This window comes from Leucoraja erinacea, chromosome 1 (genome assembly GCF_028641065.1).
Source record: "Leucoraja erinacea ecotype New England chromosome 1, Leri_hhj_1, whole genome shotgun sequence".
Taxonomy (NCBI): domain Eukaryota; kingdom Metazoa; phylum Chordata; class Chondrichthyes; order Rajiformes; family Rajidae; genus Leucoraja; species Leucoraja erinaceus.
Genome location: NC_073377.1, coordinates 146,392,605 through 146,420,175, shown reverse-complemented (window position 1 = coordinate 146,420,175; position 27,571 = coordinate 146,392,605). Strand labels below are relative to the sequence as shown.

Sequence of the window (27,571 nt, the reverse complement as noted above, 5' to 3'; positions counted from 1 at the left end):
TTTCAGACACAGGTCTATATACACATCAAACAGTACAAAGAATTACAAAGATACATTAAGAAATTGCATATTAGCCTAAAATATATATAAGCTATTGCACCAATGCCATCTTAGCCTAGAAGTGAATCTATAGCAGCTTTTCAGAGGGCTGACTAAGGCTTCAATTATGTGGTTCTCCGACTTGTCCAGGCGACACATAAAACTAAACATCAGCTGTCTTAAGAGTGCCTCAAAGGTACTTCCCATTCTCCTGCCTTTCCCTCATAACCTCTGTCACCGATACTAATCAAGAATCTATTTATCTATTTATCCTTAAAACTGACGTCCACCACAGCCTTCTGTGGCAAAGTATTCCACAAATTCATCACCCTCTGACTAACGAAATATCTGCTCATCCCCTTCCTAAAACAACGTCCTTTAATTCTGAGGCTATGACCTCTAGTCCTAGAATCTCCCACTCGTGGAAATATCCTCTCAACATCCACACTATCCAAGCCTTTCACTATTCTGTATGTTTCAATGAGGTCTCCCCTCATTCTTCTAAACTCCAGTGAGTACAGGCCCAGTGCCGTCATATGCTCATCATATGTTAACCTACTAATTCTTGGGATCACTCTTGTAACTGACTTCACTAAAAATTGTAAATTGTCACTAATGTGTAGGATAGTGCAAGTGTATGGGGATCGTTGGTTGGCATAGAATCAGTGGGCCGAAGGGCTTGTTTCTGTGCTGTATCTATAACCTAAACTAAACTAAACGTAATGAGGATTTCCAACTCCATTTCAGGCAGTGAGTTTCAGATCGCTTCCATTCCTCAGTTGAGAAAATGTATCTCCTTTTGGCTAATTAAATATAATATAATAAGAGGAAATATAAATCTTCCACTTCAGTTGGTAGCACAGAGAAGTAGAATTATTTACAGTACTCAGTGGCATTTTGAAATATTCCAATGTTGCACAAGGAAATGTTTCTGCAGTGCTGCCTGCTATGGTCTTCCAGTTCTCATTGTTTCTAACTCTGGTATATTTTTGTTCCATTTATTTGCATACTCTATCCAACAAATATAACAAATGAGTTCTAATCCTTCCCAACCAGCTGCCACAACCCCAACATCTTTCTCATTTATAGATCTTTCCCAATTTTTTATCTTGACAAATGTAGCTGTTCGTCCATCCTACTTTGTACCGCAATTGTTCCAGAGGCAAACGTGAGAATACAAACAGATTTTACACTGCAAGACGCAAAGTGCTGGAGTAACTCAGCAGGTCAGGCAGCATTTGTAGAAGACATGGATAAGTGATGTTTCAGGTTGAGACTCGACTTTAGAGTTGATATTGGGGGAACATCATAGTATTGGAAATGCCATCTTTTAAATGTTACATTAAATAAGGCTTTAATTGCGTTTGGGCAGTTTGTACCCCAGTGGCATGAATGTTGACTTCTCTAATTTCAGATAGTCCTAACTGTCTCCTCCCCTTCTTAGCTCTCCCTCAGCCCTCTGGCTCCTCTTCCTTTCTTCTTCTTCCCCCCCCCCCCCCCCCCCCCCCCCCCCCCCCCCCCCCCCCCGCACATCAGTCTGAAGGAGGATTTTGGCCCAAAAAGTTGCCTATTTCCTTCGCTCCATAGATGCTGCTGCACCTGCTGAGTTTCTCCAGCATTTTTGTCATACCTTTAATTATTCTGCCTGATTGCAAAGGATCCTGAACCATCATTGTAATGAAGCACAGGGAAGCCATTCTCTGTATCTTGGGAAATTTTATATCGCAATCAACATCACTTAAAATTCAGATCATTATTTTATTAATATTAGTGTGTAGCTGCATGCAAATCACCCGCGACAATTCAATAGCAGCTACATGTGAATCTGTGGAATTCTTTGCCACAAAAGGCTGTGTTGGCCAAGTCAACGGATATTTTTAAAGCAGATATACATAGATTCTGGATTAGTATGGGTGTCAGAGATTATGGGGAGAAGGCAGGAGAATGGGTTTAGGAGGGAGATAGATCAGTCATGATTTAATAGCAGAGTAGACTTGATGGGCCAAATGGCCGAATTCTGCTCCTATCACTTATGACCTTATGACCTTACGTAACAACGGATTTCATTGGCTAAAGAGCATTCTTGGATTTCCTGAGGAAATGAAATACATTATCTAATCTTCTGTGACCTTAAGCCCTTCATCCCATCTTCTAAATGGAGCTCATCTTCTCCTGCAAGCTTTTCTCCCATCTTCATGATAGATAAAGTCACTTCTGGACTGTTAAAGAACAGGAACTATTTGCAAATACTGCATCTCATTTTACTATCATGTTTGTGATGCTGGCTTCTTTTTGGAGAGCCACTTTTCAAAATTTACTGTGAGTCTAGGTGGATTGATACAAGAAAAACACAATTTACACAGTTATATTGAGGAAGCAAGGGTTTGTGCTTTAACTATTATGAGTAATACCATGGTAGACACAAAATGCTGGAGAACTCAGCGGGACAGGTAGCATCTCTGGAGGGAAGGAACAGGTGATGTTTCTGGTTGATACCCGTCTGAAGAAGGGTCTCGACCCGAAACATCACACATTCCTTCTCTCCAGAAATGCTGCCTTTCCCGCTGAGTTGCTCTAGCATTTTGTGTCTACCTTCGATTTAAACCAACATCTGCAGTTCTTTCCTTCACATGAGTAAAGCCATGTTTGACATTCACATGAATGTGGCTTTCATCTTTAGTTTTGTGGAATCATTAAGAAATGATTTAAAGATAAATTACACGAAACAGCCAACTACTGTGGATAAATTAAATGTAACTATGCAAAGTATATTTAGTTTAGTTTAGAGATGTAGCGTGGAAACAGGCCCTTTGGCCCACCAAATCAGCGCCGACAAGCGATCCCGAAACACTAACACTATCCTACACACCAGGGACAATTTTTACCAAAGCCAATTAACCAACAAACCTGGAGTGTGGAAGGAAACCGGAGCACCCGGAGAAAACTCACGCAGTCACGGCTCCCCGCACAAACTCCGTACAGAGAGCGCCTGTAGTCAGGATAGAGCCTGGGTCTCTAGCGCTGTAAGGCAGCAAATCTACAGCTGCGCTGCCATGCCGCCATCTGAAGCAGATATAACTGTATTATTCTTGAAAATATTTGATTGGAGTTTAAATAGCTGAAGAACCTAATGTAGTTATGTCAAACCTCCATGGAGGCTTTGTGAGGGTAGATCCTGATGTAATAGTATAGATTGGTTGAAAATGGATAATTGACAATATTATTGAGGAAGATGCATTTATTGATGATGGATTTATTGGTGCGTTTTTTAATGACGGGAGGATTTTCCAAAGAGACATAGCCGATGATATCACTATTGCTACACAATCAATTCAAATAGCACTAAGACCGATATTTAACATATTTTGAATTTACTAAGAATATCACCTCAATTGAAATGTATTCTTGTATAGTATTTTTACCTTTGAGATATCTATGTATTCTTCTATACAGAATAACATATTTGAGCTCGTCATTTAACAAAATGAATGAGGTATAAATATCCTAACACAATAGCATTGGTAAACTCCAAATAGAAGCAATTCAATAAAGTTTTATTTGGAAAGTTGATACAAATGTCAAAAAACTTGTCGGAACACCATCAGCAGCATCCATTGTAAATAAGATTGTTTTAATTTTTATTTAATTTGCCAGAAACTGTAAACAAAGCTTCTGAATGTTATTTAATATTTTATGCCAATAACATGTAAAACAAGAGTGAAGATATTTGGCCGAATGGACATTTGCCCATTCCATTAAATGTTTGGCTGAAGTAAATCACAAATACATTTTCTCCAAGATTTGACACTGACAAACACACTATGAGAGTGAAAGATGATACGACTTTGCTTTGATATCTAAGATGGAGAGATTGACATCTCTTTACAATGTCTTGTCCTAAATTGCACTGTGAGATTGTCAGATTTTCCAGAAAGGTATTAGATATTGTGGTGCCCTGTCAACGATGCTGAAACCATTAGCAGATTATTTATCGCACATCAGGATCCTGTAAAAGAGAAGTCAAGAACAAAGTTGAATAATTTTGTCAATGTTGAAATACAAGAGAACAGCACGTCCTGTATTACTTTTCAGTTGAGAGGATGATATATGAAACACATTTAATGATATGCTCATAAACATTAAATTGAAGCTTGTTTATTAAAAATACTACTTGCATGGATTGTATTTCAGTTAAACTGTCATTGATTTGTTCATCCAAGTAAACATAAAAGATTTCAGTACCCCTGGTAACTTGGACTCAGGACATGAAAGTGATATTTTGCCATGTGTCACAAAAAGAACACATACAGCAGTTACTGGATCAAATTACACGAATGGAAAGCCAAAATCCTCACACAGAAATTTCAGTTAAGAAGATTATTATGATTGGAAAATGTTACTTATTCTTACAATGAACTGTCTGTTTAAAATGCCTAGTTGAATTGACTGATATATTATTGTGCAGTCGTAGTAAGTAAGCAAGCAAAAGTAGGTGCTATTTATTGTGGAAATTAAGAAAAGTAACCTCAAATAACTGAAAAATGGTGGGAAATGGATTGATTGTGTAGAAACTAAAACTGCAAGCAACACTGCTGAGATATGATTTAATACTAATAATTTACAAAGGCCAAGATGTATCCTAAAGTGGACCATTGTTCTGGTAATGCTATTTGGAGCTGCTTTGTTTAGTCTCATCTGTTAAAAAATATTCTTGATGCCTCAGTGGGATCAGCCCAGATTAACAAAGCCATATGGACAGCAATTGGTGCTGTCATGTGTCTGTGAGTATTGCCTGTGCTAAAGGACTGGTTTGACAACATGCTCAACTGACAGAAGGCAGAGGAGGCCAATTCACTGGATGTTTTTAAGAGAGAGTTAGGTTTAGCTCTTAGGGCTAACAGAATCAAGGGATATGGGGAAAAAAGCAGGAATGGGATACTGATTTTGGATGATCAGCCATGATCATATTGAATGGCGGTGTTGGTTTGAAGGGCCGAATGGCCTACTCTGCACCAGAACCATACTCCTGCACCTCATTTCTATGTTTCTATGTCCTGGGTGGAAGAGAAGTGCAATGACTGCTAATGTTATTGCAGTTGAGGAAAAAACAATTGCTTCTTTCTGACAAAAATATAACTTTTAAGCAACAGGTTTGTCAACTGCATCAGTGTTAACCAAATGTTACTCCAATTTAGTAGAAAGTCTAACAGCTTATTTCAAATTGATTGTGCAAAATGACATTCCTATTCCCGGACCAATATTGACTTCTCACCTCCCCACCGCATGTTAACAGAATGTTCTAGAACATTCTGACACTGTTACTAAAATTGACCGAACCATGAAAAGAAAATAGGAGCGGGCGTGCACCGATGTTTAATGTTGGAAACAGAGTAGTTTTTTTTTTTTTGGGTAAAATGTACTTGATGGGGCATGATGGCAAATGAGTAACTATCATTGAAAGATTCTGTGCCTTTGGCAAACATGTCTGTGCCATGTGCCAGCCACTGAGGAAACTCCCTAACAAATCTATCTAGCTTTCAACCTTTTCTCTTCTTCAGCTGCCCTGTAAAACTGGAGCTGAACACTTAACTCAAAACTAAGAAATGACCACAAGAGGAAGATAGGTGGCAAAATGTTAGCATACTCTCCGGACATGCAAGTTTACATTATCCAAATAGAGGTTATAAACCCTGTTCTTATGGAGGGAGGTAAAAAAGGTGGAGGAATTGCGTTACTTTCACAAGTGCACACTTTATAGAAACATGTTAAGTCTAAAAACATAATGCAGCACCAGAATCATACTTTCATAGTTTAGTTTGCTTATTTGTTTAGAGATAGAGCGCGGAAACAGGCCCTTCGGCCCGTCATGATCAACGATGCCTGCACATTAACACTATCCTACAGCAGGGACAAATTTAAAATTACACCAAGCCAATTAACCTACACACCTGTACGTCTTTGGAGTGTTAGAAGAAACCGAAGTTCTCGGAGAAAACCCATGCTGGTCACGGGGAGAACGTACAAACTCCATACAGACAGCACCCGTCGACAGGATTGAACCCTGGTCTCTGGCTCTGTAACCGCTGTAAGGTAGCAACTCTACTGGTGTGCCACCCTGCCGTTTGGAGTTAGACCCCAATTGATAAATGGTAGAAAACTGATAACAAAGATTTCTGAGCCAATTTTGGAGTTCCTAGAGTTTAAGTACTATAGTTCCAAAAATGAGCACAGGAATTCTAACTAATATTGAATCCGAACCAATTCCATGGAATACAGACAGCACACCAATTTTAAGATGCCCTCTCAATAGATTGTTTTCCGAACTGGAGACACGATATTGATTGGCATCATCAAGATCCCACTAACTTTCATAATGCTCGCTTGTTAAATCGTGTCCAGAGACCACTTCAGAATGGCACCCTGTGCCAAATTATGTCAGGAATAGTTTCTGGAAATTGCTCTGCAGGCACATCTGTTCTGGGAGAGAGATCTATGGCTGACCATAGGGTGTGGATCTGTTAGTTTCACGGACTGCATGCTGAAGGTTGAGGCTGTTATTGTGGAAAGGAGGAGAGATGTCCCAAATCCTCGGGACGGGGAAGAAGGATGTTCATTGGAGAGAGTGGGGGAGACGATGTGGTTAAGAGGACCAATAGACACACATCTAATGCCCCTGGGTGCTGTCTGTACGGAGTATGTACGTTTTCATACATGACCGCGTGGGTTTTCTCTGGGTGTTCCGGTTTCCACCCACACTCCAATGACGTGCAGGTTTGTAGGTTAACTGGCTTCAGTAAGAATGGTAAGAATGGTAAGAATTGTCCCTGGTGTGTAGGATAGTGCTAGTGTACGGGGATCACTGGTCGGTGTGGACTCAGTGGGCCGAAGAGCTTATTTCCGTGCTGTATCTCTTTATCTGTATTTGTCAGTAACTCCAGATGTTGGAATCTTGAGCAAACACAAAGTGCTGGAATAACTCAATAGGTGAGGCAGCAGCTCTGGAGGGAATGGATAGGTGAAGTTTGGGATTAAGTCCCTTTTTCAGATTGATTGTAGTAGGGGGATGAAAGCTGGAAAAGAGGTGTGGGAAGGACAAAGCCTAACAAGTGGTAAGTGGATATAGATGAGGGAGGTTTGATTGTCATATGAGTGGAATAAGTGACAAACTTGTTACATGGATAGGACAGGTTTGGAGCGATATGGACAAAATGCAGGGAGGTGGAAGTAGTGTAGCTGGGACTTGTTGGCCGGTATGGGCAAGTTGGGCCGAAGGGCCTGTTTCCACACTGTATCACTCTATGACTCTATGACTCCATGACTAGATTAATGACATGGCGACAAATAGCTGAAATATTGGTTTCCATTGCAACATGCAGCATACATCCAAAATCTTAGCACTGCACGGGAAGCTCAGCTTGCAACTGTATTATCACAGCTTGCTCCATCTCGAGCCAAAGCTCTATCATATTTGGATGCAAAGCAGTTGCCAGGCCTCAAACACTCCTGCCATTCATTCCTCAATAAATCTATTCAGGAATAAGATTTATTCCTCAGAACATATAGTCTTCTGCTAACATCCCTCCTTCGTCCTCTTTTTTTTCCTCCCATCTAGCTCCTCTGTTCAATCATGGCACGTTGGCCTTCATAACAAGAGGAGTTGAGTATAGGCATGCTAATGGCATGTTGGATTTCATAACAAGAGGAGTTGAGTATAGGAGCAAAGACGTCCGTCCTTCTGCAATTGTACAGGGCTCTAGTGAGCCCACTCCTGGAGTATTGTGTGCAGTTTTGGTCTCCAAATTTGAGGAACAAAATTCTTGCTATTGAGGGAGTGCAGCGTAGGTTCATCAGGTTAATTCCCGGGATGGCGGGACTATCATATGTTGATACAATGGAGCGGCTGGGCTTGTATACACTGGAATTTAGAAGGACGAGAGGGTATCTTATTGAAACATAGGATTATTTAGGGATTGGACACACTAGATGTTGGGGGAGACCAGAACCAAGGGCCACAGTTTAAGAATAAGGGGCGGGACATTCAGAAGGGAAATGAGGAAAAACCTTTTCACCCAGAGAGTTGTGAATCTGTGAAATTCTCTGCCTCAGAAGGCAGTGGAGGCCAATTCTCTGGATGCTTTCAAGAGAGAAATAGCTCTTAAAGATAGCGGAGTCAAGGGGTAAGGGGAGAAGGCAGGAACGGGGTACTGAATGTGGATGATCAGCCATGATCACAGTGAATGGCGGTGCCGGCTTGAAGGGCCGAATGGCCTACTCCTGCACCTATTGTGCATTGTCTATATTGTCTATCCAGTTGTGCATAATGTCAGGAAAAAGCTTCAAAGCCACAAATGATCAGATGGCAATAACTTGCATACAAGCCTTTATGTTAGGGCTATACAGTAAGGTGTAGTCCAGCAGCACCTGGACTACACCTTACTGCATCTTTGAGCTACTATGGTAACACACCTACAATGGATAGGTTTACAGAAAGAGGCAAAGTAATTTATTCTGCCTGTAAACATAGAAACATGGAAACATAGAAAATAGGTGCAGGAGTAGGCCATCCGGCCCTTCGAGCCTGCACCCCCATTCAATATGATCATGGCTGATCATCCAACTCAGTATCCTGTACCTGCCTTCTCTCCATACCCCCTGATCCCTTTAGCCACAAGGGCCACATCTAACTCCCTCTTAAATATAGCCAATGAATTGGCCTCAATTACCTTCTGTGGCAGAGAATTCCAGAGATTCACCACTCTCTGTGTGAAAAATGTTTTCCTCATCTCGGTCCTAAAAGATGTTCCCCTTATCCTTAAACTGTGACCCCTTGTTCTGGACTTCCCCAACATCGGGAACAATCTTCCTGCATCTAGCCTGTCCAACCCTTAAGAATTTTGTAATTTTCTATAAGATCCCCCCTCAATCTTCTAAATTCTAGCGAGTACAAACTAAGTCTATCCAGTCTTTCTTCATATGAAAGTCCTGACATTCGAGGAATCAGTCTGGTGAACCTTCTCTGTACTCCCTCTATGGCAAGAATGTATTTCCTCAGATTAGGAGACCAAAACTGTATGCAATACTCCAGGTGTGGTCTCACCAAGACCATGTACAACTGCAGTAGAACCTCTCATCTTCTATACTCAAATCCTTTTGCTAAACATTTGATAATCAATTTAAGAAGTTCTGTTGGAGGCTACTTCATGGTGTTCATCATGTATATACCTGCTGAAGGTTAGTCCTTATATTCCATTTGGGTATCTTACAACCCAACAGTATGAACATTGAATTCTCCAGTTGTAGGTAACACAACCCCGCCACCCTCATTCCTCCAATGTTTTTCCAGCACGCAACCCTTGTGTGCACCCATTTCTCCCACCCTATTCCCCCTATACCCTTGCTCTGTCATTACGTTTACTTCCCCTCTCTCCACAGCCGATACCCTTTTGTCTCTTTTTCATCTCTAAACTTTGTCAACCCATCTGCCAATCAATTTTCCCCTTACCTGAATCGATTTATCACTTGTGTAGGAAGGAACTGCAGAACAAAGAGCAAAGACTCGAACTTTATTTCGCCTTCCATCACAGTGAGGTATGTATAGGAGTCACTGTGGTGGATGTTCATGTTAAAATAAATTTTGGGTGATCTGTTGCTTTTTATTTGTATGATTGACTTGGTAAATGAAATTCCTTGGATGTTGCAAAACATACTTGGCAAATAAAGCACTATTCTGATACTGTGTCTAATTCAGATGCTGATTTAAACCAAAGATAGACACAAAAAAACTGGAGTAACTCAGCGGGATAGGCAGCATGACTGGAGAGAAGGAATGGATGACGTTTTGGGTTGAGACTAGTCTGAAGAAGTGTCTCTATCCGAAAACGTCACCCATTCCTTCTCTCCAAAGATGCTGCCTGTCCCGCTGAGTTACTTCAGCTTTTTGTGTCTATCTTTGATCTATCACTTGCCGGGCATCATCACTCCCCCACCACCTTTCCATCTTTCTCCCCCTTACTACAACCAGTCTGAAGAAAGAATCCAAACCATAACATCGGCCATTCAAGTCCTCCAGCGACGTCACTTGACCTGCTGAGTACTCTAGCTCTTTGTTGGGTTTTTTCGTAAATCAGCAACTGCAGTCTGGATTATGAAATTCCACATCAACATTGGATGTTGGAAAGCTTGTAAAGTTCTACATCAACATTGAAACTGCACAACTTGCTTACTGGCATCTTATGTCTTATTTGCTTGTGTCTGATTAATGCTGTGTACCTGGGCACTGACCCCTTTAGCAAACTGAGGACAGGTCCACCTTAGGTCAGAAGTCTGCATTGCTATCAATGCTCCTTCAGACCCCAAGGGCTTTACTAATGCACAAAAAAACAGATGCTAAGGAGCATAGTTATGCTTCTAATTACTTTCAGAATTCAATATTATTTTAGATAGCTTATACTTCCCAGTGGAAATTTATGAAAGACTAATGCTTTTCTAATTAAAGCAGAGGCAATTTTTTTTCCCTCAGACCAATTTATCTTGGAAATCAAAATATGACACTTTTGAAGAGCACTTAAATACAAAGGAAATTTGGTCTGACTCACACCAACACTGAGGGGATCAAGACCATTGACTTGCATGAAGGCTGAGGGAATCAGACCTGCTTTGAATTGTTAAAGTATCAGGAGAAAAAATGTACAGGTTCTGTAAAGTAATATATTTCACATTCAAGACACAGATAAGAGAAGCATTAAAAAAGGCAAATAGTTGGTAACATTTCTAACATTATAAAGGTATACAGCAGTCAAAGTTGTATTCACCAATCTTGGCCATATCGAAATGGATCTGTCCTCATTTTGCTAAAGGGGTCAGAATCCATGCACCCACCACTGAGGTTGTTGAGTTCCTGACAGCACAACATTCAGGCTTTGGGCTTGCATTTTGTGATTCATCCATACCCTTATCAGCCTCAACAGCTATAAGAGAATGTGTTTGGAGATGAGGTACTCTTCTCTATCATACTCCTGCCTCCCATGGGCACAAAGGGTTTCTCCTCTCCTTTCCACTCCCCGCAGCAATTAGGCCTCCACAACTTTAATCGTTGTAACTAAGAACATGAATAAGATGTAGGTTGATTTGTATCTGAATACACAGATCAACCACGGGTTTTGTGGCAATTTTCACCAGAGCAGCATTTCAACCTTCTGAAGAAGTGTCCTGACCCAAAACATCACCAGCGATGCAGCCTGACCCGCTGAATTACTCCAGCACTTTGTGTCCTTTTGAGACAATCTTCTAGTGGTTCATACACAAAAGATTGATCTGATTTTTAAAATATAATTAGAGCACTGTTGCCTTTCTTTAAAATTCCAGACAATTCGGGGCTTTTTCTATCATCTGCACAATGTCAGTGCAACGCAAATGACACAGAATACGTCAAACATTAATCTAAAACCCTTCCATTACCTATTTAAAATTAAATAAAAAATGATCAAATTGCACATTGCACACAAATTTCACTCTCATAAATCTTTGCAATTGAATTTTTTAATGGTTTATACAAATTTGAGATAACATTTTCCAGATGCTTTTTGTCTCCCAGTTTACTGTGCGCCTTCTTGCAAATTGAAATGATTGGTTACTTAACAAATCTATCAATTTACTTATTGGAAATGGTAACAATTATTGTACTTAACTATGTACTTTGAAAATAAATACTCTTGTACCAACTGCTAAAGGAAAAATCACTACAAGCCCGCTCATTAAGGAATGACTTTTAAACCCATCTAATCTTCTGTCTACCTACCTGGAGGCTGTAGTTCCCACAAGTTGCCTCCTAAAACTTCCTCCGCTTTGAACACTTAATAAAATTACATCTGTTTCAATATAAGTTAAACATTTCAGTTGACTTGTTTTCCTTTTTTCCTAAAGGTCTGAAGATTGTGACAAATTAGATTAAACCCCCTGACCCTAAATGAGTGTGTTGGTCACATGGGTGTCTATACTCAAACTCACAACCATCCATCATAACTGATAATACTTTCATCACGTTGAATCAATTAGGTCACACAAATTCCAAAGTGATAATTCATTTTTCTCACTTGCTCGGGTGGATATTGTTAAATCTTTATCATAAGTCTAAGGACGTTAGTGGATTTGGGAGTTTCAAACCAGAGGTTGTTTTACCTGTTAATGCTTTCCATCTAGTTATACAGCACTAAATTAATCTGAACGTTAACAAGATAAGTTTTACTAGAAACTCTGCAAAATCATAATAAAGCTGACAATTTCCACGTATTATTGGTCTATGTCAAATGATGAGTAAATGAAATATAATGATGCAAATTAATTAAGTGAAAATGCCTCGAGCCTTTTCATCAATTGAGACATTTTGTATTAACTGAGAAAAAACAACTGAGGCAACAAATCCTTTTTATGCTGGGTTAGTTCAATAAATCATAGTTAAACTTCATAGTTCAATAAATCGTCAAAATTAAAGATTAAATTATGCGTTCCTCATATTTATATGGAAAGCCTTGGGTTGTAAAATACTTGTGGATGAAGATTACCTTGGTTTGTTTGGTTAAGACGGAATTGCAGATGCTGGAAGGTAGACAAAAATGCTGGAGAAAATCAGCGGATGAGGCACCATCTATGGACCGAAGGAAATTGATCCTGCAGAAGGTCTCGACCCGAAACATCACCTATTCCTTCGCTCCATAGATGCTGCCTCACCCGCTGAGTTTCTACAACATTTTTGTCTACCTTTGGTTTGTTTGGTAGTTCTTCTTGAAGAAGATTAGGATCCAATCCATCTCTCAGAATCAGATTAACAGTGCGATTTGCCTTCTGTTGTACAATGCTAAACATTCTGTGACTGAAGAAGGGTGTAAACACGAAACATCACCCATATCTTCTATTCCATCTACGATGCTGCCTGTCCCGCTGAGTTAGTCAAGCGTTTTGTGTCTATCTTCATAAACCAGCATCTGCTGTTCCTTTCTACACACAATATTAGCATGTGGAACTGTCATTGAAATATAACTCCATAAATGTCAATGGCATTTCGATCTAGGTTGACAATCTAAAGATCTGTGGACGTTTTTCAGTGGATCCAAGTAACCAAAATAAAGTGACATATGCAGATTTCTGCAACTTAATCTGTCAATTCTGCACAAATTACTGCAGCTTTATATAGAATACACAATATTCACCATTGTATTATGGATCATTTTAGCAACATTTCATGTAATTATATATTTTCAGTAATACTATGTACTTATTACAACAAATTGAATACGGCTGTTCTGCCCACCAGGCCCATTCTAGCTTCCAGTACAGGCCCATTCTAGCTTCCAGTACAGCAATGCCATCAGTACCATTTTTTCTATAACCTATTTTCTGTCCAAGGTTCATTTTCCCTTTGATTCATTTGGCCACTTACCTGTACTACAAAGGATACAAAAGGATACAAAGGACATTTATTATCACATACACCATACATGGAGTGAAATTTGACTTGCCATGCAGCACACAGATAAAGATAAGACACAGGATTAAAGAATTTAACAATAAACATAAAAACATCCCTCACAATGGTTCCTACAATGGGGAAGGCACAAAGTCCAGCCCCCATCCCCATGGCCACCCATAGTCGGGCCTATTGAGGCCTCCGCAGTCGCTACTACGGGAGCCGATGTTACAGGCCCTACTTTGCCTGGTGATGGTGCTCCGGCATCGGGAGAACCTTCTCAGCGGCTTGGGATGCCAAGAATGGCCGCCTCCTTACCAGAGACCGCAGCTTCCGAAGCCAACAGTCCGTGCTGGACGGAGCTCCACACATGGGCGATCTCGGCGAGAGATCCCAGGCTCCCGATGTTAAAGTTCAGCGCCGCCGCCCGTGGCTGGCCGCTCCACAGACCCGCAGCTCTGCGATGTTCACATGCGGTCTCAGCATTCCAGAGCTCCAGCACGGCGACCCGGGCAAGGCATCGCCCGCTCTGCGATAGCGTTCCATGCTGCACCGCCGCCGAAGCCGAGGTTCTGGACGGTCCCATCAGGAAACGCCGCTCCAGCTCCACTGGTAGGCCGCGAGGATGGGTCAACAGTGCAGCCCGGGGAAAAGCCGCCTCTCCAACCAGGTAGAGACCCTGAAAAGCAGTTTCCCCCTTCCCCCCCCCCCCCGAACTCTGAAAACACAAACTCAACTAACTAAAAATTTTAAAAAGCGATGAAATAAATGGACGGCTGCAGGCTGGGCAGCCATACCCGTACAGGAAGGTGCCCCTACTGAGGAATAATTTGCAAAAAGCACATCATTGGGCCGTGTGAGGAAACTAGGGCAGACACCCAAATGGTCACCAAGAGAATTTACAAATTCCACACGGAGAGAACCCTGATTCAAGGTCAAACTTGGGTTACTGGAGCTGTGTGGCAGTAGGTCTAACTGCTGCCCCACCCTTATTACTCATTATTGCTCTACAGGCTTAAGGAATAACTTTCAAAGATTAATGCACTATTATGGCTTTAGCTGAAAGATGTTTACCATGGAGAATGATTGGAATGTGGTTTAGGGGGTCTGTCAACCTGTTATCTCCCTTAGTCATAGAGCTATACAATACGGAAAACAGCACTTTCTTTATCCATGCCCCTCATAGACTTGTACATCTCAATAAGATCACCCCTCAGCTTCCTACAATCCAAATAAAAAGTCCCATCCTAATCAATCACTCATAATAATTGAAGTCCAGCTGTTATCCTCAAATATCTTCTGCGCTATTTCCAACTGAATGACATCCATCAGCAGCTGGGCGACCAGTGGGCGGCCACGGAGATGCTGCAGTAGAGTTGCTGCCATACAGTGCTTGCAGTATCGAAGACCTGGGTTCGATCCTGACTATGGGTGCTGGTGCTGGTGCTGTCTGAACGGAGTTTGTGCATTCTCCCTGTGACCGCATGGGTTTTCTCCACGATCTTCGGTTCTCTCCCACACTCCAAATACATACAGGTATGTAGGTTAATTGGGTGGTGTATGTGTAAATTGTCCTTAGTGTGCTAAGGATAGTGCAAAGTAGGTTGGCGTTGACCCGATGGGCCGAAGGGCCAGTTTCAACACTGTATCTCTAAACTATACTAAACTAAACTGCACACAGTATTTGCAAGTGTGGTCTCACTAATGATTAATCCAGCTTCATCAAGTTGTCCTAATCGTTGCATTCAATGCCTTACCCAATGAACGCAAGCGCGCCAAACACCCTATTTACCCCAGTGTCCACCTGACTCGCCACTTTTAGGGAACCATGCCCCTTTACTCCCAGATTTAGAGGATTGTAAAAACAGAGGTGAATGTCTTAAAGTGAGGGGAAGGAGATGAGAGACCTCGTGGACAATGTTTTTCCTCAGAGGATAGTCTGTGTCTGCGATGAGCAGCGGGAGGAAGCCAGAGAAGCAGATACAATTATGACTTTAATCTGCAACTTTCTCCAAGACTCTACCATTTACTTTGTAAGTCCCACCCTAATTTGACATATACCTTACACTTGCCAAAGTGACAGTAAATTCCATTTTCTATTCCTTAGCTCACCTTGTTGACTGATCTAGATCAAGATGGTCATGAGTCAAGTTAATTGTCATATGTACCAAAACGGAGCAATGAAATATCTCCTTGCAGCGGCATAACAGGTCTGTAAACATAGTCTTGTTAGAAACATAGAAAATAGGTGCAGGAGTAGACCATTCGGCCCTTCGAGCCTGCACCGCCATTTAATATGATCATGGCTGATCATCCAACTCAGTATCCCGTTCCTGCCTTCTCTCCATACCCCCTGATCCCTTTAGCCACAAGGGCCACATCTAACTCCCTCTTAAATATAGCCAATGAACTGGCCTCAACTACCTTCTGCGGCAGAGAATTCCAGAGATTCACCACTCTCTGTGTGAAAAAGGTTTTCCTCATCTCGGTCCTAAAAGATTACCCCCTTATCCTTAAACTGTGACCCCTTGTTCTGGACTTCCCCAACATCGGGAACAATCTTCCTGCATCAAGCCTGTCCAACCCCTTAAGAATTTTGTAAGTTTCTATAAGATCCCCCCCCTCAATCTTCTAAATTCTAGCGAGTACAAACCGAGTCTATCCAGTCTTTCTTCATATGAAAGTCCTGACATCCCAGGAATCAGTCTGGTGAACCTTCTCTGTACTGATGGCAAGAATGTCTTTCCTCAGATTACATAATAAACTAATAAAAAAAGTTTAATAAATAAAAAAACAATATTGAGTAAAACAATATAATAGCCCAAAGTCCATAATGTAACCAAGACAGTCCATAGTTTAGTTGATGGTTGTGTTGTTCAATAACTCGATGGATATTGGAAATAAGCTGTTTGTGAACCTGGAAGTCACAGTCTTCGTATGGCAGGAATGAAAAGAAAGCGTGGCCAGGCTGGTTTGAGTCATTGATGATGCTGCCTGATTGAGGCAGTATCTCCTGTAGATGCCTTTGAAGGCGGGGAGGTCAGTACTTATGATGGACTGGGCTGCGATCACCATTTTGAGGAGGAGGAGCCATCTTGGGGAACGGCTGCTAACCAGCAGCCATCCATTTAATTCACTTTTTTTTTTGTAGTTCTAGTTAGTCCTGTGTTTTGTTTGTGGGAGAAATAGACTTTTTAATGTGGGGGGAAGGGGGTAACTATATTTCTAGGTCCCTACCTGGTCGGTGAGGCAGCTTTTTCTCCGGGCTGCCCTGTCGACCCGTCCTCGTGGCCTACCAGCGGGCATGGAGCGCCGTTTCCTAGCGGGGACCGCCCAGCACCTCGGCTTCGGTGGCGGAGCAGAGCGGGCGATGCCTTGCCTGGGTCGCCGCACTGGATCGATACGCTGGAGCCCCGGTGAGCTGTGACCGCCGAGTTCAACACCTCCGGGCTGCAGGTCTGTGGAGCGGAGCGGGCGGCGCCGACTTCAACATCGGGAGCCTGGGAGCTCCAAACCGGCGCGGCCTTGTCTGCTTCGGAAGCCGCGGTCTCCGGTAAGGAAGCGGCCGTTCCAGGAGGCCCAGCCGCTTAGAGGACTTTCCCGACACTGGGGCAACAGCACCAGGGCCAGGGACATCGGGCCTCCATAGAGGCAATAACGGAGGCCTCAATAGGCCTGACTTTGGGAGAACTGGGGATGGGGACTGGACATTGTGCCTTCCCCCGCAGTGGTAACCATTGTGGGGGGATGATTTTTGTGTGTAAGTGATTATTTTAGTATGTGTCCAAGATGGCTGTCGGAAAGGAGAGTGTACGCTGGCACGGTTTAGCTGCCGCTGCTCTCTCTTCACATTGTGTTTTTGATTTTTTTTGTCTTTGGATCGAATTCTGTCTTTAATTTGTGCATTGGTGATGTCTTTATTATTTATTTTACTCCGATTATATGTTTTTTACTCTTGTTAAATTCTGTAAGGTGTCCTTGAGACTTTTGAAAGGTGCCCACAAATAAAATGTATTATTATTATTATTATTATTATTTTGTGCAATCTCTTTCATTCCTGGCTGTTCAAGTAGCCAAAACGGTGCAACCAGGCATTATGCTCTCTACCATACATCTGCGGAAGTTCAAGAGAGCATTTGGTGACATGCTGAATCTCATCAAGCTTCTATGGAAGTAGAGGCATTAATGGGCTTTCTTTATGATTGCACCAATGTGCTATGTCTTGTTAACTTCGACTGGGTCTTCCTGTATCTTGTTCATTGTCTATTATGCCACCAATCCTGCTATCACCTGCAAATTTAGCAACAATGTTAACTACATTGTCATCCAAATTGCCAATGTATATAACAGAAATATAGCAGAAACCTCAGTATTAACCCCTGCAGCTCTGTATTAACCCCTACTGGTCAAAGGCCTCCAATCAGAAAGACAACCGCCCATAACTACCCTTTGAATTTTCCTTCAAGCCAATTTTGAACCAAATTGGTGAGCATGCCTTGGATTCAATCAGATGTAACCTTCCAGATTAGCCTATCATATTGTACTTTGTCAAAGGCCTTTCTAAAATCCAACAACGTTCACTATCCTGCCACACTAAAACTCCTGGTGACTTCTTTAAAAAACTCTTAGCATATTTATAAGACACTATTTACCATGCACAAAACCATGCTGACTATCCCTAAAATCAGTCCGTGCCTATCCAAATGTTGGTAGATCCTTTCCCTAAGGATTCCTTCTAAAAACTTTCTCACTACTGACATCAGATTTATCAACCTATAATTCTTTGGTTTGGCCTTGCTGTCTTTCTTAAGTAAAGATACATCATTAGCAACCCTCCGGTCTTCCAGAACTGCACCTGTGGCTAAATATGATGTAAAGGGCATCCCCAATTTTATCCCTTGCATCCCACAGATCTGAGGATGTACTAGGTCAGAACCTGGTGTGGTCTACCTTAATTTGCTTTAAAGCCACCAATACCTCCACTTTGGTCAATTGGTGTATGATGACATCACAACTCTATGCCTCAATTCCTTAGTTTCCGTGATTATTCTCCTCCTCAATAAAATTGAATGAGAAGAATTCAATTAATATCTCCTTTATCTCTTGTGGTTCTACACAGACATGGCCATGCTGATATTTAAGGGGACGTATACCTTCCCTAGCCACTGTTTACTCTAAATATATCGGTAGAGTGTCTTGGGATTTTCTTGCTTGTCAACAACATTTCATGTCCTCTTTCTGCCCTCCTGATTGCTTTCATGTTATATCATATTATTGTATCAAATTGTATCATATTATGATCACTTCTACAAAACATTCTTTATTAGTCTGAATCAGTCGGAGGAAGGGTCTCAACCCAAAACGTCACCCATTACTTAGCAACAGGATACTCTGGATACTTTCAAGAGAGAGCTAGATAGGGCTCTTAAAGATAGCGGTCAGGGGACATGGGGAGAAGGCAGGAACGGGTTACTGATTGTGGATGATCAGCCATGATCACATTGAATGGTGGTGCTGGCTCGAAGGGCCGAATGGCCTACCCCTGCACCTACCCTATTGTCCGTTCCTTCTCCCCAGAGATGCTGCCTGTCCCGCTGAGTTACTCCAGCATTTTGTGTCTATCTTCAATTTAAACCAGCATCTGTAGTTCTTTCCTACACATTCTCTATTATAATGTTGCTAAGTCATGCTGAGTAATTCTGTTTTGTTATACGTCCCGAGATCTAAAATAGCCCCTGTTCACCAATTTATTTTGCAATGTATTAATTTTAGAAATTATCTGAACTCCATTTTGCGACCTTATCTATGGGCATCATTTTGCTAGCTTGACTTGCCCAGTCGCAATGAAGATTAAAGTCAACCATGATAGTTGGATTCTTTAATTTGCCACAAACTGACAGTATTTCTCAAGTGATAGTCTGTTCACTTGTTTGTGCTACAGTTACGGGGCCCTTGGATCACTTTCTGCCCAATGCTGTTCCTTGTCTCCACCTATACTAATTCTAGCCCCCTGTCTTCTGGGTAGAACAAGTTCCCACCATTTTTTCCTGTCAATTCTTCATCATCAGATCTAACCCTTCTTTTCCACTCTACCCATCTTGGCAAAACATTACATGCGTTTGACCTGGATGTGATGACTGATTGGCTTTCGAATAAAGAATGGGCATTCCTGCCGCATCTAATCTGCCTGCAGAAGATATACTAAAGAAATAAAGAATGAATTATAATTATATCAAAACACTGGAGTAAAGAAACGGGTCAGGCACCATCAGTTGAGGGAAATGGCCAAAGGACATGTTTTGGGTCAGGACCTTTCTTCAGACTGATGGGTTGGAGAGATTAATATACATTTATAGATCAGAACTGTCCCCCCCGCCTAAGAGATACAATCAGTTTTATTTTGTAGCGATTTGTCCACTGTAAAAATGCAATGGATGTGCCCAGTTTATCAATTTCTATAAATTAGGTATAAATGTTTGCCAGGACTCTGGGCGACTCTCTACTTTTTTTATGCTGCTGTTCTTTTGTTCTTGGTGGGATCTATTCTGAGCAAGGAGACCAGTTAAACATCATATCCGAAAGAAAGGTTTTGGGCAGATTCATACTTAGGGATGGAAAGGGGATTAAGCTGGCAATAACATTTAAAAAGGAATTGTTTCCAGGCAGCTTCTAATCACTGTGAAAGATCACTGTGAGAATAAGCCAGAAGATTTGTCACAGAAACTCTCCTTTTTCTAAGCATGCTCCTTGGTCAAAACATATCCCTTTCCCCTGTTCAGAACAACCTGTTAAGTCACAAAACTGCCAGGAATACTTATGTTTATGCAAGATTGTTAGTGTGACTTCATTCCCAATAAACTCTTACTCCTGAGTATTGCAGATTTCAGTCCAAACCTTTCTTTTGCTTAAAAAAACATGTTCATGAGTACAACATTCTCAGGCTGTATAGTACTTAAACATATCGCAAAGGCACTGTGAAATGATCATCATATAATTTGTGTGATAAAACTCAAGTAGCAAGAGTTAAGAGTTTATACCTAACAGGAATGATATGCTGAGGTATATTAAAATAAAAAGAAAAATGGCTTAAATTTTTCTGTACAACTAACACAACGTAAATTAAGCTTGTGTATAGTTAGTATTGTTAAATAAATATAACTAATTTTTTCCGAATGTCATTTTAAAATATGATCCTTTTAAACTTTCGGTTGTTGCCTTGTGGTGGTAGTGCTGAGGAGAAAGTGCTGCTAATTCTCTTAGATCTTGCCCTCTGCTGTGACACTTGCCTTCTTTTATTGCATCCATTATTGTCTCCAGCTTAATGTGGAGCTCTGCACAGTACATCGTAACGTGGCCATAGTCATTGATGGCAGGTCAAAGACGTCCCTGAATTCACCAGCCAAACTGCCCTGGGATATTCTTGGGTGCTTCAAAGCATTCGGCGATGGAGTAATTAGAACTAATAGTCACTTCAGGCAATAGCCTGTGAAACAAGCAAGGTAATTCAAGCTATGGGCATGGTAACAACATGCCTGGTGGTCTTGCAAATCGGCAAACATCAGAAGGGAAAAAAAAACCTACAAAGCTTCCCAACCAATTCACAAGCCGCTGATCAACAGTGGACTATATTGAGCAAATATTAGAGACAGAACGATCTGAGGAGCAAACAAATAATTAACTATATTTCCATACCAACAATTAATTAATGACCAGCCATAAGTGTACATAATTTAATTTAATTGTTTTTCCAACCTTTTAATTATTTTAGATCAATGATGCATTTTGATTCTAATTTGGGGAATAAGTTGATGCTTCTGTTGATTAGATGAGAATTTGAGATTTCTAGCAGAACCAACTATAAATCTCAGATTGTGGAGGAAAGAACTGCAGATGTTGGTTTAAATCGAAGATAGACCCAAAATGCTGGAGTAAATCTGCGGGACAGGCAGCATCTCTGGAGAGAAGGAATGGGTGACGTTTTGTGTCGAGATCCTTCTTCAGTTGATAAATCGGTATGTCAGTGATCGTGCTGCAAGCCGGCAGCCCTGCCAGCTGCGTGTTAGTTTTTTCAACTTTTTTTTCATTTGTTTAGTGTGTTTTATTGTGTGTTTTTAATGTCTCTCAGTGTGTCGTGTGTAGGGGGTGGTGTGGGGGGGGGGGTAAGGGGGAAACCGCTTTGGTCGCCTCCTCCACGGAGAGGCAAATTTTTCCATGTCGCCTCCCCCATGACCTAACATCGAGGATTGGGCGGCATTTCTCGGAGAAGCACCCGGGGCTTCAGCGGCGGGTGCAGCGCAGACTCTTGTCGCGGAGCGAGTGAGCCCTCACCGGGGGTCCCCAGAGGGTAGGGTTCCGTTTGCTGGCCCGGTGTCCACAACATTGGGGAGCCAGGAAGAGAAGAAGCTCCGACCGCCGACCCGCGACCTACTTCTACCACGGGCGCAGCGGGGACTTACCATCAGGAGCGGGGTCCCTCGCCGGGGACCCCTGGAGAGGAGCTCTGACCGCTGGCCCTACAGTCTGCAGTGTTCTGGCTGCGGCGTGGCGGGAACTTTAAATCTTCGACCACCGGCCTGCGGCCTACACCAACCTGAAGCCGCGGTTTCTGGTGGGGAAGCAACAATTCAGGACTTACCTGGACTTTATCTGGACTTTGCCTTGTCGGAACTTCTGGATGCTCGCAATGGCGGCTATGAAGGGTTGAAGTCCCGACCACGGGGGAAAATGGAGTAGGACTGGCCAAATTTTGTGCCTTCCAGCAGATGATGAGTGCTGTGGTGGATGTTGGTGTTAAAAATAATGTTATTGTGTCTTTGTATGTTCTTTTTCATTGTACCGCTGCTGGCAAATTCATTTCACTTGCACTTTATGTGCAAGTGACGAATAAAACTGATATTGATATTGAAATCTCAGATTGCCGTGTTAGCATTTTTGACCTGGTATTATGTTTTCATCTGCACAGAGGAATGCTGCAAGGAGCAGATATTGTTGATGTGTTCGTGAGAGATCAGGGAAGCAGTCAGTCTGACTTCCTTATTACATTTAAGTTGAGTTCGCGTTTATTCCTATCGGTATCTTCTATCCTTGTCATAAAGAGCAAATAGATCATATATTTTAACCTGCATGAGGAGTAGGGACAAGAGGTCTGAGCTGATACATCTTCAGTTCTCTGTCCTCTCTCTATAATACACCAAAATGCCACACTCACTGCTTTTCTCCACAGCTGTGTGAAAATGTCTTAAAAATGTACTTAAAAATGTCAGTCATATCTTACATGACCAATCTTGATTTCATCCAAAAGAATTTTACAACTGTTAACATATTAACTGTTACATCAGCAGCAGTTTCTCAAAACATATTTTTACGAATGAGATCCAAAATGAGGATCAAAATACCACAGAAGTACACTTGGGTTCAATAAAATAAAGAGATTTTCACCCATAGCCTGACAACAACATCATTTTCTAATTTTAAAGTCGACACTGATGCATAAAAAGACAGAGAAAAAATAATCAAGGTAATTTGGAATGTGATGATGAAATGTGAAATGTGAAATAAATGCATTTTCTGTCTAGCAACAATAGAAAGTGAGTCTGATGAAACACATTCATTATAATTTGAAACTGCAGATGAAATATTGTAAGATCATGTTCAAGTTTCAAGTTCAAGTTTACATGATGGCAGACAAATTACAGATCCATTCAATATTGCTGTAGTAAACTCCATGGTTGTTTAATTTACCAGAGTGATAAACTAGTCCCAAAGTTATTACATGTCATATGAGCCATGCTACAAGGTCATTGCATAGTATTCCGAAAAATACCATTTACATTACGGCAAACTTCACTCGTGCCCAAGGCCATGATCTTATCATTACTACATTTTTCCTTCTTGTACTCATCTGCACCTGAAGGGAAGCATGGTATCCTGGACTGAGACCAGGTGCAAGCTGTTTGAGTAGTTGGAGACCAGATTAGGATTGGGTCTGTGGCATGTAAAGGAGTGGGTTAGACATTGTGGATCCCATCAGGTTCAGGAGGAGGTCGGGAGACCATTGCTGATATTGCCAGAGGAGTTGGATATTGATTGTTGCACAAGGTGGATGAGATTGGGAGAGCCATATTGGACGTTGAGTAGTATTGTGCATTATTAGAAACATAGAAATATAGAAAATAGGTGCAGAATTGGGCCATTCGGCCCTTCGAGCCAGCATGGCCATTCAATATGATCATGGCAGATCATCCAAAATCAGTACCCCGTTCCTGATTTCTCCCCCTATCTCTTGATACCGTTAGCTCGAAGAGCTATATATAACTCTTCTCTTGAAAACATCCAGTAAATTGGCCTCCACTTTCTTTTGTGGCAGAAAATTCCACAGATTCACAACTCTCTGGGTGAAAGAGTTTTTCTTCATCTCAGTCCTAAATGACCTAACCCTTATTTTTAAACTGTGACCCCTGGTTCTGGACTCCCCAAACATCAGGACCATTTTCCCTGCATCTTGCCTGTCCAATCCCTTAACAATGTTATGTTTCTATAAGATGCCCTCTCATCCTATTTTGAATACATTGTTAATCTTTCCAAATAATCATCTTGGAAGAACCAATTTGATAGCTTTCTTGTGATAGCAGAAAAGTACTCAGATGTGTACGCAGACAATTATACACTTAGAAGCTAATGAACAATAAAGTCTGAGATACTAATAACATGAAAAAAATTACATTTTGTGTGCTTGAGTCAAAATATTTTTCACCATCCACAGATATAATTTCTCCAGGTCATTTTCCATTGTGCAATGCTATTTACTTGATAAAATCAATTTATTGCTGCTATTCAGCACAATTTTGTTTCCCCTCCTTATTCCACAGTGAAGCTTCTTATAAATAGTAAACAAATTGTAAAAGAGAGTTAACACTTCCACTCAAACTATCAAACAGAAAAACTCCCTTTGAAGAGTTAAACGATTACTGCTCAGTCTGAGAAATTCTTGCTTCAACACAAAATATTAAGATATTTAATTCTAAATAGTGTTCCCCATAGGTCTGGATTGGATAAGTATTATTATGTCATAGAAATAGTTATGGTTTTTTTTTATTTGAACCTGTGTTTAGTGCTGCTTTAAATATTATATAGTTAAACAATACATCTTAATTTCATGAAATTCTTCAGAAATAAATTTAAATGACAAACAAATTGTCAGCACCCTGAATTGTAAATGTTTCATTACAAGGTGATTTTACAAAGTGTGCAATGAGTGTTAGTTGTCCAACCATGGCTTCATGAGCCTTACCTTACACATTGCTTGCTTATCATAAATCATTGTCAAGGCAAAATAATGATGTGGTACCAGGTTCCCCTTCTTTGGCAGTTTTGCCCAGATGCAGTATTGTGAATGACACCTATTTAATCATCACTTCATTATCAGTCACTCACATCAGAGAGGAAATTTGAGAAAAATTACCTCATATCCAAATAATTTGCTTTGAGGTACAACTTAAAAAGCAGTAAATTATTAACTATCATTGCCAAAACAAAGTACTATACATTACCTAGCACACCAGTAGAAAGAAAAAGCTAAATTAAAAAGTTCTAACCTGAAGTGCAGAGTCCCAAGGGGCTGCTATTCAGTTGGTGTGAATTCCATTGGTTGTGATCCTATCCTTTCTAATCGTGAATAGAAGTATAAATCACATTTTTAAAATAACAATTTATTTGATTATCTACAAGCGCAAAGATATGTTAGTTGGACAGTTAGTCTGCCCCATTTGTGTTTATTCTGAAAAGCTGAGCTGTTAATCCACTTGGACGAAACAATTACAATGAAAATTGTGCACAGTTTCAACAACAGTACATAATTTCTTACTTTGTTCTTTCGGCTTTTAAAGTTAAACTCTGATGTTCCCATATTTGTATCTGTATTTTTTTTTGTGTTATTCTGGAATGAGCGAAAATAAATTTAGTGACACCACAGACCTCATAAAGTATAGATAAAATCCAAAATAAATAAATTATTACTCATTAAATGAACAGAGATTAATGTTATTATATGCAGTTTTTAAGTGATAATCTACAAGTTGTCCTACAACTTTAGGCTTTGCATGCCATACGCAAGAAGTAGAAAAGTGATAATCTAATATTTGGCAAGTAGGTACACTGTAATCCATAATATTAATAAATGTTAGAGACACTGAACTCGGACAATTTCATGGCGATATATTGATAAACAACATTTATATTGCACTAGTAACATATTAAAAATTTATTAGCATTTCAGTAGGAGCAAAATCGTGCATAAATCTTTTACATTTTTTTGCATAGAGATTGGGATTGACTCAGCTGGTGATATTTTTTTAGCAGACGTCTATGAACTCAATAGAATGTAGCAGTATATAGATGGAAGTGAAAAAGTTCGGATAAATTAGTAAATCTTCCCACCATGTAGATGATTCCCATGTACTTTTGGAACAATATAAATACTTTTTTCCAGTCTATTGTTCGATGCCATCAAAAGCAAATTATTAGCTCATTCATGTAACAGGTTCGCAGATTGTAATTAATTGACTCGGAAGAGCTTTGGGATGTTGAGGATAATTAATTTGTTAGATAAACGCAACCACCTAACCCGACAAATTATGCAGATTTATTGAGGGAACCACGATAACTTCTTTCTCATTTATATGTGAATATCTGGTTTTATGTGCTGTTAGCATCAATCAGATTAATGCAAACATAGAAAACTATTCTGTCAGTATTTTAACAAACATAATATTCTGATTTATTAAAATAATTTCAAAGAGATATTACACGTAAATTTGCCCTTTATTTTGCAACTAATATTACATCGAATAATTTTAAAGTCATGCTTAAAAATATCAGTAGTTGGTGCAAATATGAATTCAGCTACAATTTTCTTAGTCTCTTGTTGCGTGCAAGTCCCCAACGATAACAAAAGACAAAATCAGGCACATTGAACGATTAAAACAATCGGATGAAATTTGTATTTTTCAGCACTTTTTAAACAAAGCAAAATGTTTACTCCTGTTGCAGAATCAACACATGAGGAAAACCTTTCCTTTTATTTATTATCTTTCATTTACTTCTTTTTCCACTATTGTATTGTCAAAGTGTAGTTTTTACAAGAAATTATAAAATCCCAGAGACACACAGAACTACAGAATAGTTATAGCGCAGGAGGCTTTAGACTGCATTGTCTCCACATAGAAGCAACTTGGCTAATCCCACACCCCACCCTCTCACCCGCCCTGTGAATTATTTATGGCATGTACCTAACTGGCTCCTCTTTGAAAAAAATGACTCAATCTTTCAAAATAAACATTTCAAAGATGATAATTACTAATCGAACATTGTGCAGTTTTATGCTGAAAATGTATGAATTAAAACAAACCTCAGATCAAATCTTAGATATTGTCAGCGAAATTGTCAAGACAACCTGGAATTAGCAGAACTGCGAAAGCAATCAGTGGAACTATGCTCCGAGGTATCACGTTGGAGATATCATATTATCTGCAGGCTAGAAGCTTGCAGATGTTACAAAATCTTCACGATTTAACAATCACAAGTCTGTTACTGAGCAGACTTGCGCGAGTGGTACCAGGACCTAGAAAATTACCCAACCTCTTGCACCCAAATTAGGTTTTGCAGCCTTGTAAAGTTAATAGGAATGGAACATTTGTAACTGAGCTTTAACAGAGTGACGTTGGGTTTTGAAATGGAACAGTCGCGGCAGCTGACAGTCTTTGTTGTACATTTCTGGAGTGGGAAATAAATGTGACATTATTAGCTAATGTGATCGCCAACATAACTGCCTTGTCAGAACAAGCAAAGGCTTGTAAGACCTATCCGATTGCCATGGGCACTTGGGCACCTCTCCTGAAATCAATCACCAAACTCTGTGAAGAAGAGCAGAGCTGAAACAATGGCACCAGAGGAAAGAGGTCCTAATGAAAGCCATTTGCTGGTCCACACCTAACCTGTCTAGACAGCACCTCCTGTGCTTTGATCACTGATAAAGATCCTGAATGTTGCCAAGTGACCTCTTCTGTTTACAGC

General features: G+C 40.7%; 1 long non-coding RNA gene across 1 annotated transcript; it reads right to left on the bottom strand.

Moving 5' to 3' along the window:
- Positions 1-2,027: 2,027 nt before the first annotated feature.
- Positions 2,028-27,176, bottom strand: LOC129703049 (uncharacterized). Its single transcript, XR_008724503.1, has 4 exons — positions 26,907-27,176; positions 25,365-25,436; positions 25,096-25,165; positions 2,028-4,045 (listed from the first exon to the last, which is right to left on the bottom strand). It is a non-coding gene; the product is annotated as an uncharacterized LOC129703049 (long non-coding RNA).
- Positions 27,177-27,571: the final 395 nt, after the last annotated feature.